Consider the following 16,077-nt stretch of genomic DNA (forward strand, 5'->3'; position numbering starts at 1 on the left):
TCGGAGTAACCTATCCCGATGGAATAGTTGTCGATGTAACTCTTGTCGATGGGCCGATGGAACCTTCTTCTTGTGATCGGCTATCGGGTGACAAAGTCTGAGATGATCCAACGACTGTCGCTATACCACGATGGGAAGATGATCAAAAGTTATTCCCTATGGCTTGGCAACAAAGCATGTGCAAAAAGAAGTGAGTTAAAGACCGCGTAGGTTGAAGGTGGATCAACGAATGTCACTATACCGCTATGGCGAGATGCATGAATGTTATCCATCGCGGCTTGGTGACTAAGTGGTGGGACCTAGAAGGAAAGCGACTAAGGTGAGTTAAAGGTCGAGGAGAGGGTGGCGATCATAGAAGATCTGACAATGGTCACTAGGTCACGATGGGAAATTTCTTGTTAGACTTTCCATCGTGACCCAGCAACAAAGAAGAGCTTCATTCCAACGGTTAGTGAGGTCGTGCTAAGGTGGCAGGGCAGGGACTTTGGAGCCAATTAGGAAGTGACACATGGCATAAGTGAGTGGCCTAGGTGAGATAATGGTAGAGTAGATCAAGGTTGATCCAACCGTGGTTGATAGGTCATGATGGGAAACTGCTCGTTAGAATATCCATCACGACCCAGTGACAAAGAAGAGTTTCATTCTGGGCAATTAGTAAGGTCATACTAAGGTGGCAGGGTAGGGACTCCAGAGCCAATTAGGTGGTGCCACATGGTGGAGCCACATTAGTGGAGTCGTTGGTTTATTGGGAGATCAGAGCAATGCTTTTGTGGTCTTTCTGATGGTCGATGGAGTAGAGACTAACTACGAGTGTGCGCTCGAACCAGAGTCCAAAAGGTAAACACTTGGACACTAAAGATGGTCTTGTCAGTGTATATGAATATGAAACAACCTGACTTCCTAGTGCATGTGGGATATTGTGTTTCTCATGAATGCAGACCGACGCAAACGGTTAGACTTCAAACCGTTGGTGCAGTTGCTCAGATGAACTGTCGACAATCTGATATATGTAGCCATTGGATAACTATGGTGTGACTGATATCCAGGATCCGATTGTAGTGTCCAGTTCATGAGAATCTAAGAATGAATATCTATAGTTACAGACTGAAACTTTATTGTAAATTCATTTACTGAAAATAAATTGTTTCAACTGTTGGTGGTGGGGTTTTTTCCTAAAAGGGTTTTCCCACGTAATTCTTGGTGTTCTGTCTCTGTGTTATATCTATGTGTTTTGTCTATATTATTCTTAACGTTCTGTAAAAGTTTTAAACTACATTCTTACATGATCTTCCATGTTAATTGACATTAGGAAGGCGTTTCTGCACTGTGCTTTCCTTGCAGCTTTAGCAACTTTGGGGTTAAAATTTCTTAAGTTTCTACCAGAAAAGGCTTGTTCTAGGCTTCAAAGGAACATGATGTTGAAATTTTCCTTCCCTGAAGTTCTTTAGGTCATCATAGAACTAGGCAAAAATGTCTTTATATTCCAATAGGAGACTTATGAACCTTTCCTTCTCTGCAAGTGTGCAACACTTTCCTAGATTAACATACTTAGGGTCCTCCTCTATTCCAATATTAACTCTTTCATAACCACTAGCATCCTGGATTGTAGGAATTTGTTCATCTTTTTCCTTCTTAAAGGCATCATGACGATCAAAGAGACATTCTAAAGAGACCAACCCTTTAGGAATATTATTTCCTTTTAGTTGTATTACCCCATCATTCATTTCTTGAACCAGTTCTAGTGAAAACTCCTTACATTCAACATCTGATCCTTCAAAGAGAGTGGCAGTGAACATTTCTGCACAATGCAAGAAGTTGTTGATTTTCTTGTCATTCTCAAAAAGCTGCCAAAATTATAAATTATCAGGTACACTAGGTCGGTATATCAATTCCACTCGATAGGTATCATTTGTAAACTCAAGATGAGGAATAAATAGGGAAGTCGATACTGCCAAAGAATCAGCTTTAGAATTTTGTTCTCTAGGGACAGCTTCAATAGAAAATGCATCAAAACCCTCAAATTCATCCTAGACTAGCTTTCGGTAGTGCCTCAATCTCTCATTCTTTGCATTGAACAAACCTCTCACTTGTTTCACAATCAACTCTGCATCCCCCTTAACTTGCAACAGCTTCACTCCCAATTTCTCCACTTCACCTAATCCCAACAGCAAGGCCTCATACTCGGCAGTATTATTTGTGTTCTTGAACTCTAGCTTAAAAGAGAAAGGAATATGTCTGCCAGAGGGGGGAATAAGAACTACCCTAGCTCCAAAACCTGATGTTGTACAACTTCCATCAAATTCCATCAACCATAAATCCTCCATTGCCTCAGGTTGTGACAGATTTCCTACAGCTTCATTATCAGATAAGATCATATAATTCCCAAATTGACATTCATAATATAATATTTGTGCCTTAGGATCATCAGAAGGGAAAATAGTGAACTTGGATTTGAGCTCGGGTTGCAAAATGACTCGTTGTTTCCCTATGGAATGGTGGCTTGAGACCAATCCATATTAATCTCACCCACCTAGGTCTCTACAAAATTTATGGCTTAACAAGATGTCGTAACTCATAGGAATATCAGCTATCAAAATGGTTGACTTAATTATTTTATCTGGATGAGAAGCAAGGAACACTTGAGCATCTTTCAACTATCCTAATAAGGGTAATTATTTGGAGTCCATTGAATAACACCTACCAAAGTTTTTTGTTAAGGATAATCCCAAGGCTTTAACTGCTGCAGATGGCATGATATTATCTGAGGCACCTGAGTCTATAATATAGTTATTTAATTTGTGACCATTTATGAACAAAGATATATAAAAAGGCTTAGGTTTTGATTCAAGAATAGACAACGTATCATCAGCTTAATGGGTAATTACTTTAGGAAAACCTTCATGGGTAGCAAGATGAATTGACATATCACCTTGAGATGATAATGTAGCATTAACTAATTTTTGTATCATGTCGACTTGCATATATGTATTATTTGCTTTTACAAATTTAACCAATCTATCAAATTCTTTGGGATTTAATTTAATGTATTCTCCTAGCGTAATTTGAATTCGAGAGTATTTACAAAATTCTACAATATCAAACGAACCTTCAGTCTCTACATATTTCAATAACTGAGGTTCTTGAGCTCTGAAATCATTATTATGAAACCGAGAAACAATCTCCTTAGATTTAAGATTCATAATAGAAGACGAGGGAGTACCCTAAGGTCTGGCTTTTTGTTGATTTCTGGTTAGTACAGCATAGGAAGGATCTTCTAAGGTAACCAAAATATCACCTCCTCTTTCTGAATTTGACTCGTACTCCAGGAAGTGGATTTCAAAGTTGCCAGGTTTCCTAAAAGATTCTTATTCACTTGGTTCACTTAGCACCTCCTTAAAACCAATCAATTGGGCATAACGCACCATCTCTAGACAATACTTCCATCAAAGTCATCAGTGAGATGAAAAATGCACATGTTAGCTTTTTGTGGAAGCACTTCAATAGCTAGTCTTTGTTGCGTTGGACGTAATTATAGTGCTTTACCTCCAGTCCCTGCTGACTGATTTGGAAATCTCCTTGGGATTTATTGATAGGTCTATGGATAAGTTATATTGGATTTAGGCAATTATCTCTTGAGTGTTATAACATCATTCATCAACCTCTAAATCATTGGGTCTGATATAGTTGTTGAGGTTGATGCTTGCGAACCAGCAATTTGAATTTCCTTCTTCCACTTTCCTGCAGTAATTAAATCATCCTCCGATTCTACAACTAAAGTCTTGGTGGCTGGTAAATTTTGTACTCTTTGCCTATGGATTAGGAAACTTATATCTAAAGGTATTGAGTTAATAAAGAAGCACTTCAAGTTATCAATAGAGGGTCTTTGATTAGCAAGGATCTTATGGACTATCTTATCAAACTTAGCCACAAAATCTCTCATTACTTTAGGAATCTCCTTTTTCAATTGTGCTAATTGGGCCAAAAGTAAGTGTTCATCCTTAGCTAATTTAAATCTAGCTTCAAATTTGGTCTTGAGATTTTGCCAATTTGTAATATCACCATTAGGTAAATGGTAAAACCAATATGCGGCAACTTTAGTCAATGTTTGAATAAATAATCTTACAAACACATCCTCATTTTGGATTGCTAATATGCCACAAGCCACATTGAAGACATTCAAATGATCATCAATCATAACTTTTCCATCACCACTAAACTTGGATAAATGATCTCTTGAACCTTTAGGTAAGGAATTTAAATTTGCTCCAAGAGAAAGTGGTCCTACAGTTGGCCCCCAATGGTTATTAGCTACCATGGGTAATACAATATTCAAAGGTGTGGGATTTATTACAATAGGAAGGACAAAACCATGCAAAGTTAGAGCATGACAAACAAAAGATACAGGTAAAATAGGAGAAGAACTTGGGGGTCTACTTCTTGCTCTTCTTCTGGGTGTAAAGGATGGGGAAAAATTCAAATTTTGTAGTTCTTGAAAAACATAATCAAGCACTCCTTCATGCCTCTGGGACCTTGTATATCTTCTTGACTCCAGCCTATCTACAAAATGTCCCTTCAATAAATAAAGGATGAATATTTAAGCTAATCTCAAGATAGCCCTATGCTCCTTATGATTGTATCTAACCTACTTATTCGACTCCCCAGCAGATTCGCTAGAAATCTGTTGGTTAATAGATTTGCCTTTTACACATTCTAATCCTTTGACTTCTACATGCCCATAAACAAAAGACAAAAACGCACCAAGAATTGGATAACTACTTAAACAGTTAACCTCTATATATGGGTACAACTCCCCAAGAATGATTTTCCATAAGCTTAAACTACGACAATTTCCATGCACACTTTTTACCAAAAAGCATTAAAGGCATTTAAGCATTCATATGTCAACACAAAATGAACACTGTAATATTTTCAAGCATAGATTTCTTCTAAAAGCTCATAGACTTTCATTCTCCTAATTAGAAAGATAAACATTTCAAAAGTTTTCCTTTTGCACACTCATATACACTACATTAGAAAGATAACAAATTCCACAATTGAATCAAATCTTCAAAGAGATTCACACTTCAATTCATAAACACAAAGATTTATAAGACGGAAAATGCTACAATTTCATTCACAGACCAAATTGTCTTTCTTTTTAGAGTACATAGTATTGCAAAGAAGAATATAAAGCTTTCTATTCTATCCTTACCCAAAAATTCTCAGACCCTTTACAAGGCTTTTAATCAAGTATATATAGATGTCGGGCTATGATAGTTTGTTACAATTAAACCAGAGTAAAAAGATTAGCTCTTCATGAGAGTTAAAGAAGTTTATCCTAAGAACTGAAAAACAACTACTAAACAGGAAATGCAACATAATCCTTGAGCAATAGTGATGTGATGAGGCTCCTACAGATGATGTGGCCTCCACCTGTTTGTCCTCAGATGAAGGGGTGCTTCAAATATTTCACCATTCCAAGTGAGATGAGGAGAAGTTGAGAATAAGTTGATAATGTGGAAGACCGATATGAAGTATTCGTTGCTTCCATACTTCTTTCTTTTTGCTCATTTGCACAACCTTACCCTTATGTGTCTCAAGGTGATCGAAGAAAACCACTAACATGGATTCAATTCGTACAATTTTTGAGAAATCCTCTATTGTTAAGGATTTTGTTGCCTGAATTTGTTGCACTCGATCATTGAAAGCTTGAATCATATCTATTGAATCTTCTAGCGTCTGCTTATCTTCTTTTACGAGCTCGATATCTATGCACTCCATATCCTTCTACATAGTATTAGTCAGTTCTTTTAACTCCTTCAAAAGCTTGATGGATTCTTCATGTCCATGTTCAATAATTGAATTTCTCCATTCAATATTTTTTTTGCATACGAAAAGCACATTGTCATCAAGACCATGTACTAGCTTTTCTGCTAGGAAATTCATTACTTCGTACCTCTGTGTATCCCTCATTTGCTTTAGTACAACCATCCACTTGCTTTTCTCATTTTTCCCAAGCAATTATTTTTGTTTCCAACTCCTTGCCTATAGATTCTGCATTTTCAAATACCTTGACCAGATCAGAAATGTAACTAGTACCTTGTTGGGAAATTGATTCCAACCATTCATTAAAGACATCTGCAACCATCCAGCTTCTTTGAACCTAATCAAGCAGTCTCTGGTTCATTGGGGACCTTGGATCAAATGATGAAGGAACTTGAGAAAGTGGTTGTGGATTAGGATCCTGTATGGCATTGATATACTGGGATGATCTATTTCATTTCATTTTTATCCTTTTTGTCTTTCTTAGTTCTGGTCAAAATTATTTTGGTGGAAGTCTCTAGGTGCTTAGCATTCGTAGCTCGAGAGGTCACCCCTAAATCATTCTTTTCAATTATGAAGTCCTTTTCTATGATATTCTCAGCATCTTTATCTATTGGGGGTTTGTCCACCTCCGCGATCCAATGCCATGTTTGGTCATCCACATCTATCATTGCTTTAGTCTTAAGTCTCTTTGACTTTGATGTTCTCCCCAGACACTTACTGACCATGTCCTCCATTGGAATTGAGATGGGAATTACATTTATTTTCTTGGTAAGTGAAGAACTTAACCATTTGGGAACAGTAGATGTTTCCCTAGGCCGAGGTGATCTGATGGTTGGCGATGACAATGGCCATGGTGTTCATGAAATCCTCAACTTCTTGGGTTTCCTTTTCCTTATCAACAGCACCTATAAGGAGCTTGTCCTACATCTGAGCATCCATCATTCCTTGAGCTTCTTCTTTGGAATCCAAATCTACTACAAGTGGACTTGTAAGGAGTTTCTGGTTGTTTTTCTTACTACGATATCTGGTAACACAAGAAAGGGAGGAACTCAATGAAGATTCTCCTAAGTTTGTGATTTTTGTTTTATCGGTCTTTTGTTTCTCATTACCTGCAATATCAACAACAATGTCAGAAGGGGAAAGAGATTCTTGAGAATTTTCACGAGTTCAACCAACTTTTCTACTCTTAGGTGCAGATATGGGTTTTTGTCCAAAACGGTGATCTTTTAGCCATCTTTCTGTCCGTCTAATCACATTGAAAGTTCTAGCCTGAATTTTTTCATTGCCTTTCCTATCCCAATCAACTTCTGGAATAGGTTGCCCTTGTATCTTCTCATTGAACTCAGGATCAACAACTTCCTCGCCTTCATCTTCTTGTACATCAGAGATATTCATGGACAAACCCATTGTCACAATTTGTTGAACTGTGAACCTCGACCACAATATTCTTCTGACTTCACATTCATCATCACAGTTCCCCCAATAATCTTCTAGCTAAGGTTCATGACAAAAACCATCATCAACATTTAAGTTCTCTATAGAAAACCTTCGACTATCAAATCTATGTCTAGCAACATATAACTGCAGATTGAACTTCTTGAATTCAAGTTCAAGGTTCAAGGCATCTGAAACAAATCTACAGCTATAGTATCCCAGCTCTACTAGAAAGACAACCCCAAACTTTCCTCCACTTCTTTTGTCAATATAAGCTAGTTGTCGACTAACTTCAATCAAAATATAGCTATCCGATGTATACCTGGGTAGCCTAAGAGGTTTACCCTGAAAGCCACCAACTCTAATATAGGTGAACTGAGAAAACTAGATAAAGAAACTACCATAAATACCAATAAATTCCATTGCTTCTGTCGACAATCTCCTGTTTGTATTGCCCTACAACTCATGAACTAATCTTCCTACAAAAATGTCATTCCATCTCATGAAGTTTTTTGCATATCTTTGTTGTTGCAAGTGAGCATAGTATTCATATACCCTTATTCCATCAATCCAAGGTTCATGGTGTAAACCATTCCAATCTCAGGTGCAAACAAGCATATAGAATAGGTACAAGGACATATAGAAACCACTAATCCCCATAAAAATTTTTAAACTCTCATGCAATCTCTCCTCAACAACTTGTCCCCAATCTAGATGCACACTTCCATTCAACATGACTTGGATGTAGAAATACATCCAATCTTCCCAATAAAAGGCATGAGCATTTCCTTCCAATCTATTCAACAGAACAATAATATCTTGTACCTCTATTATGTAATTCTCTCTGGTGAGTGGTCTTGGTAACCTGGAACCTCCTTTTTGAATTTTTAATAACTTGTTCCTAGCAATTACACTTTTGTAAGTGCTCTTCTTCTCAGAAAAGGAGTATGAAGTACTATTGGTCCAATCTTCATGTGGCTCCTTATGAGGAATTCCCATGGTTGTCATTACGGTCTTCCTATCAATTTTCAAAAGTACCTCACCATTGATGGCCCTAATACACATGTTCTGCATCATATGGGTTCATACATTCTAAAACTAACTTCGGGCATGATGCAGCAACAGGAAATGCAGCGGCCCCAACCACACGACTTCTTACAGTTTTCTCCATCATGGAATTTTGGGATGGGTTCTTAACTCTCCCAAGAAAATTAGAGAGGTCTTCTTGTGCTAATGAAGTTTCACCCATCTCTGGAAGCAAGATAATTAAACAAGAAGTGGGCCCCAATTTCGGCATAGTTGGCCTCATGATGGCCCCTCTCATATTTATCAAATAATTTCAGGAATGAAATAAATTCTTCTACACAACAAAGGGAATGAACAATATCTAGCTTTTGAACAAGTAAATATAGCAGAAGAAGGAACAATTGAAACTAACTTGATCCCAACAGCAAATTCTTGAAAACCTTTTGAATGCAGATACAATACCTTCGACTTCCCTTACTTTCATAGCTACTAAGAAGGTACAAGAAAGATTGCTAGCTTTTGCAACAAAAATGGAAAAAATCACACTCAAATCCTAGCTAGTTGTACTAATTAAGTAAGCGCGTGTGAATTGACACCTGATTTGATGTATAACCAGCATGCATTTAATTCCGGGTCATTTCATCACATGACACATGAATTACCATGATTATTTGCCATAATTAGAAACTAACATTTCTAACTACCCGGAATATTCTCCTTTACCACTGCCATTTTCCCTCCATGATACATGCACCACTTCTACATGAAACATCGAACTAAGAATTCAAACTTTGAACTTTGAACCAAGAACTGAAAGGTTCAAAGGTTCGAGTTCAAATTTGAGGAATAACATAGAATAGAACATAAAACAGTCTCCACGACAAAACCAAAGGACAATGAATGAGCAAAGACAAAACTAACGTGGAAACAACTTTGAACCTTGAACCTTGAACTGAAAGTTTCAAAGGTTCAAGTTCAATACAAATTTTCAACAAAGCGCTCACCTTTACCATGAAACAAAGTCGTGAAGACAACTATCTTTAAAGTGTGTTTTGAACTTGAACTTTGAACTAAGGAAATGTTCAATGACTTGAGTTCAAAGGGAGGAAATACATGACCAAAAAGGGAAAATAAACATTAAAGGGGAACCTTCGAATTGAAACTCAAAGAAAAGAAGGGAGGACTAACACCTATCATGCTAGATTTAGTATTAGAATCACAATATCTCGCATCCCTAGAAATTAAAAAAAAAAGTTGACCGAACTAGGTAGTATACTACTTGGTCCCGAAAGTTTTTCCCTAAATATTGTAAGCTTAAGTTGGTGGTATTATAATATTCAAATCCCATTTAGTGTCAATTTTTATCAATCTTAAGTTGGCCTTTTATCAAAATTAAAGTTAGGGTTTCATATATACAAGCTTTCTTTCTCTCATTTGAGGATCTGAAACTAGCAATTTTAAAGGAGATCCTTGTGAAGTGAAAGAGTAACTTTGTGTGAACTATCAAACCAAAAAATTCATTTATCAATCAATTCTTCAACATTTTCATCAATTATGGAAGCTTTAGGAGATATTGAAGAATGATAAGGGAATCACCGATTGTTGATTAGCCTGTACCTCTTCCTTAGGATTTGGTATGATTTCATGATATTTCCATATCTCTATTGATTTTTAGATCTACATATCATTGATTTTTAGATTTACATTATTGTTTTAAATTTATATTGCATTTGTTATTTGAAGCATTTACATTACACTCATTTTAGGGTTTTGCTTAAAACATAGGGTAGAACTCTAGTTTGCATTTAACTCATAGGAATCTTACAAACACATGATAACTTAAGGCATACACTCTTTTCAATACAATATCGGCTATTTGTAGAGGCAGAAATCACCAAAACAAGGGGTTTGACTAAGGAAAACCCCTATATAGCTATAAACACACAATTTTCTAGTATGCAGGTGCAATTGAGGAGATCTCAGCAAACAAGCACAAACCCAATATCAAATTTAAACCTGGATATTAGGGACCAAGAAAATCCATGCCCTACTCCTTCAATACCAGGGTGCTCCATGTTAATCTTAGAGAATCTGGTTAATACTAAGAGGGGGGTGAATCGGTATTAACAGTAATTTGAAATCAGAAGCTTAGACTCATAAAGATTTCACCAAATCAAATATAGACCAACACTAGAATCATTTACTAGTACCGGTATGTGTTGATAAACATCTGCTAAACTAATATATCAATGTTGCACACTATGTGTTCATTAACCATGCATAAACTCAAAGTAAAGCATAACATCACATCAAAAACATTCACCAAATGAACACCATGATTTTCACATGGAAACTCAAATAGGGAAAAAACCACGGTGGGAATTGGTACCCACAAATATTTTGCACTCTTTCAAAATGTGACCCTGTTAGGAGCCAAGCCCAGTTAAAAGCTTACAATTATGCCCTATTAGGAGAAGACCCTGTTAGGAGAAGTCACCCTGTTAGGGGATTTTACAATGTGAGGTGTGTTAGGACCTACCCAATGAAGGGATTTTAGTTGTTATAATTGTTAGAGAACAACAGTGAACAATCTGTGTATAGCAATCAATTGCTTATTTGATCAAATCCAATTAAGTTCTAAGTTTGCATCACTCTGGAAGATCTTCTCACACACTGTGGTTCTACTTCACACACCTCAAAATCACTGACACTTCAAAACATGAACCTTACCTACATAAATAACCTTTACAACTAGGTCAGCATCAAAACCCTAAGACTTACTACATAGATCATCACAGATCTTTATAACTCATTATAGATCATCATATGGATCATTACAATCAATTAAAAATCAATATCAGTCGTTGAATGATCATAAATCAAAATAGAAAGTCAATCTAGTACAAAGTCAAACCCTTAACTCATTCCGCTAAGCACTTTACACATTCCTAGGAAATTCACTCTCCAAACGTGTCTAAACATCTTTCAAATACTTCACGTGGTTTGTGTTGCATTATCATCAACATGTTAACTTTACGTAGATCACCACCAAACCAAAAATCATTACCAGTCAAGAGAATTCTTTATCGGTCCTTAAACCCTGGCAAAAACTCAATAGAAATTATAAACATAACTTTCGGTTGTCACAACATGATGTGGTTTCGGTCAGATACATAAACTATGAATGAATGCATCAAAATTATGTGAGAATTACATACAAAACATAGATTTCAAACTAAAAAATTAGAAATATGTAAGTGTAAGAAGAGCTGGGTTCACCAAAATGTTGTAGTGTCATAAACTATACCTCATATAATTCTATGCTACATAAACACCTCTGCTTTACACTGATTGGAGATCTTTTTCACCGTGTTGTCCTTTTTTCCATCTCACTTGCCCTATCAGCCTCTACCTTATCCTTTTTTACCATGTTGACAGTTTGACTAGTACACACTAGCATGCTACAAAAACATTCACGCACCATGCTAACGTCCCGCAAATCTGACAATCTAGAGGTGGCCATTTGAGAATTACACCTACACCTAGAATATTCTTGTAATGCCTTTGTATGCATCCACGGATGTTTGTTTTTGTCCTAGCATCTTTATCTTCAATTTTGACACTCATTTTGGGGTATCTAGTTGCCTCTTGAACTATCTCCTCTGAATTGGATTTGATTGACACTTGTTCATTGTCTCATTTTGAAGCTCTATCTCACTATATCCTTGTCTCTCATGTATTTATACCATTGTCATTCTTTGAGGAAGATCAGCTTCTTCTTGTTCTTCATCAGACAGGTTTCTCACTTTGGGTGTGGAAGGAGAATCTTCTTCTTCCTCTATCTTTTATTATGTCAATAGCATAATTGTTAAGGTATTGTTGTTGTATCTTTTATCTATTATTTCAACTATCTTTTCATCTATCTATCTTGGTTGTTCATGGAGGTGAAAACACCAAAGCGAGGGTCTAACTATGGAAAGCCTCTAAAAATACAACCACAACCTTTTTGTCCTTCTTTATCTTGTGTGCAGGTTACCGAGTATATTTGGGGAGCTAGTCGAAGACTTCAAGCATGGACCAACTATGAGATAGCATTTCTTCCCTTTTTCCTTTTCATTATTTTATAGATAGTTGTATTTTCTTTTTGCATTGTCATTTCACTTGATTTTTGTTATTTGGGAATGTTTATGTCACAGTTCATTCTTTGTACAAACTCTATGACTTTGTTTGTACAAGATGACAACATGTTGAACTATCATCTTAGATTCTGCACATGCCTCCTCAAATAGAGTGTCACCAAGTCACATTAGAGGGCCTCTATGACATGTTCAATATCATCTAAGGGGTACCTAAATGTTTTACACTTTGTACTGCATCTTGAGTGGAGGGGTTGATTAGTGAGTCCCTAATATGTGTTCACTCGCTTATCAGAGTGGTTCACTTTTTCCCCTCTACATTTTGGTGAACTGGATGTGCAACTTCATTTTGCATCTTTAGATAAATTTAACCTCCTATACCATTTATTCATAACTTTACCTCTTTATCATTTCTGCATTATCAGATCTTGAGTCGGGTGGTGGCCCCTTGTCGACATGGTCACTCTCACTCCTATCTCGCTCCCTAGACAAAAGATGCAGAGTAATACAAAAATATCATTCACACCTTTGGATGCTCCTTATAGAAAGGAAACTACTTTGTTGTATATCTCAGCTAAGATCAATAATTACATTATCATAGGTGTGATGGTAGATCCCACATGTCGAGTTGATGTTATCATAGAGGAGGTCTTATTCATTAATGGATGGCATAGGGAGAGATACAATGAGTGTCATGCCTTTGTCTCTATGCAATGATGGGCTTTCCATGCCACCTCTTAATAATACCACTTTGACGGTCTGGGTGGGACCCAAAGCGATCTCAACCACTTTTGTTGTTATTTTTGAATTGGACCCATTCTAAGTTAAGCCAAATATCCCCTGGCTAATCTTCATCAAAGCAGTCCCCTTGATTGTACATAAATGTTTGAAGTTTCCTCACGAGGGCACTATGCACACTATCTAGGACACTGGATTCAACCACTAATTGTCTGTGGGGGCTTTTCATTAGATCAATTTTGGCCTACTCTATTTGGGCCCATGACTCCCCATGGAGATCTGTTATTTAAAGAATATTACAAGTATAAAATGGGAGAGTTAGCTTCTTCATCAACTTAGCTTGCACTCTCCTTTCCTTCTCCTGCACCCATCTCCACTCTATCTATTATTGTGTCATACTAGGTAGCACCTTCTTCCCCTTCCTCATCAGGGGCTAAGGTAAACATGTTCCTCAAAGTATACCTCGTCGCTCACCCAAGACCACAAAATCTCTAGCAATACCTTTTATTCCTACATTTGTACTTGATACAAACAAAGGAAAGGCACTATGTTGCCATGGTCTACATCATGTCTTCCCTTTGATCTTCCCATCCTTGTTGAATTCCCTTGTCTTACCCAATATGATAAGGGTAGGTGTTCACCTCATGTTCACTCATCTCCATTAGCTCCCACATCACAACCTTTGAGGGTGCCCCCTATTCCTCCAACTCATCCCAGAGAAAAATGGGGAAGTGCACCTATAGTTATGGATGTGAGACCTGTGTCAATTGCACCTCCTGCTTCATCAATTGGGCCATCTCCCTCATCGGTTTTAGCTCCAGATGCCTCTCCCATGGAGAACAATTCTACTAAGATGCCCTAGGCTTTCATTCCTAGACAACATTTATGCCATAATCAACAAGTGTGTCAGCACATGTGTCATTGATGCATGATGGCCCATAAGCATGAGGCCACTTTCAGGGCTACGAATGAACCAATGGTGTTTGTCCCTACAGCTTGTGTGCCTTCTTGCAAGCTTGCTAATCTCTCTCCTGCTTCATCCTCTATCTTATTGCCACCTACTCTAGGGACTGTTGATGACCCTTTCCCTAAATGGGTACAAGTTTTCATTTCCCCTTCCTTGGAGCCTCCCTTGATCACCTCCTTGCCAAATATTCCTCTTCTTTCCTAGCCTAAGTGATAGACTAGTAAAGCACTTAGAGGGGGGGGTGAATCAGTGACAGCAAAAACAATACCACTTTAAACACAGACCGATAAAGATAGTTAACCAGTTTACTTAACACTATGCATGCAATCCAAAATGATATTAAAGCATCCATAACAAGTAAAACATCCACCATAACACAAGTGTTTCTATGTGGAAAACCCAACTAGGAAAAACCACGGTGAGATGGGACTCACAAGTTAACTATCTGCAGTAATAGGTAACTGACCGGTTATAGTTTACAAAGTGCTCTGCTAGGAGTGAATCCTGTTAAAGATCCCAAAGCCCTGTTAGGATCTATACCCTGTTAAAGGTAGTACCCTGTTAGGAGTAACCTCGGTAGAGGATTTTAAACCCAAACTAATGGATCACCTTGTTAGAAGATTTGTAAAATGAATCTTATTAGAGCTTACCCGGTTAGGGGATTTGACTATTGTAGTGATTAGAAAACAACAAATGGTGTGATCTAGAAGTAGCACAAGTTGCTTGAATAGATCCTCTTATGCTCACTCAAAACTGTATTACCGACATACTCTACAACACCTTTAGTAAATTGCAACAACTTAACACTTCTATCTCACATCCTGAAAATAGTTCATCACAATGTCATTATATAGACATTAGGTTTCATGTCGGCTCAGGAATTACATTACAATTTCCTAGGTGCATTGTATCTAGACAATCTAATATAACTCATCACAGATTGCTGCCAAATCTGTCCGTTAGGGATAACTCATCATGACCGGTGATAACTCATCACACAATTAGTAAAACCAATTAGAACACCAATACCTGTTAAGAGTTAACCTCTTCCAATTCATAGACTGATTTTCCTCCATTTGCTTCTTTGATGATTTCCATTGAATCTCCAAGCTAGTGTCATGCCATTCCTGTGTATACTAGTTGTTTACATATATCGGTTAGACATCCTCAAAACCGATTGAACTTCACTAAACATATAATACCGGTTTTGCAATACAAATACTTAGGATTAATACCGGTTTGTCTTAACTAAGATGACTATGACAATAGGAACATATGTGTGTGTATACATGTGCCATCAATGACAACACATGAAGTCATCCATTACAATCATCATCAAGCCAACAATAAGGATATACTTCATACACAGGTAGTGCCCAATGCAGCCTTGTCTACTCCACCTGCTTTGCAGTCACCTTTTAATCATAGCTTTCCCAGGGTAATCAAACCTACTATGGCTGATTTGAGGCCTTCACCTCCACAAAAAACAAAGCAAAATTTTGAATAGGGCCCTATGCTTGAGCTTCAGTACCAGAAGTCAACTCTAACACATTTGGTTTATGTTTCTTTCCCTATTTCTGTTTTGGTTTCATTGTCCTCTTCTATGTGTTTTGTTGAGGAGGTTCCGCCTTCTTTGAAATTTTTTTATGCCCCTCTTTCAGAGGTTAGTAGTGTAGCATTTGTTTTTCTACCTTGGGTCAAGTCACTTGCCTCTTTTCATGAGAGGTGTTTGTCTGACTCTTTAAAGGATATCTCGGCACTATCAATGATCTTTACATGATTGTTGAATCTCTCCTCTGAAGGGCTCTCAAACAAAAATGTGGAAGTTGCCTCATCCCTAGCTCTTGTTGCTAGCATTATGCCTGGTGCTATCATCGTGGTTGTCCCCCTTCAATCTTTACCTCCATCCCTATAGGATCCAGATTGGGAGGATGATGACCTATAGGACAA

The sequence above is a fragment of the Cryptomeria japonica genome, chromosome 6 (genome assembly GCF_030272615.1).
Source record: "Cryptomeria japonica chromosome 6, Sugi_1.0, whole genome shotgun sequence".
Lineage (NCBI taxonomy): Eukaryota > Viridiplantae > Streptophyta > Pinopsida > Cupressales > Cupressaceae > Cryptomeria > Cryptomeria japonica.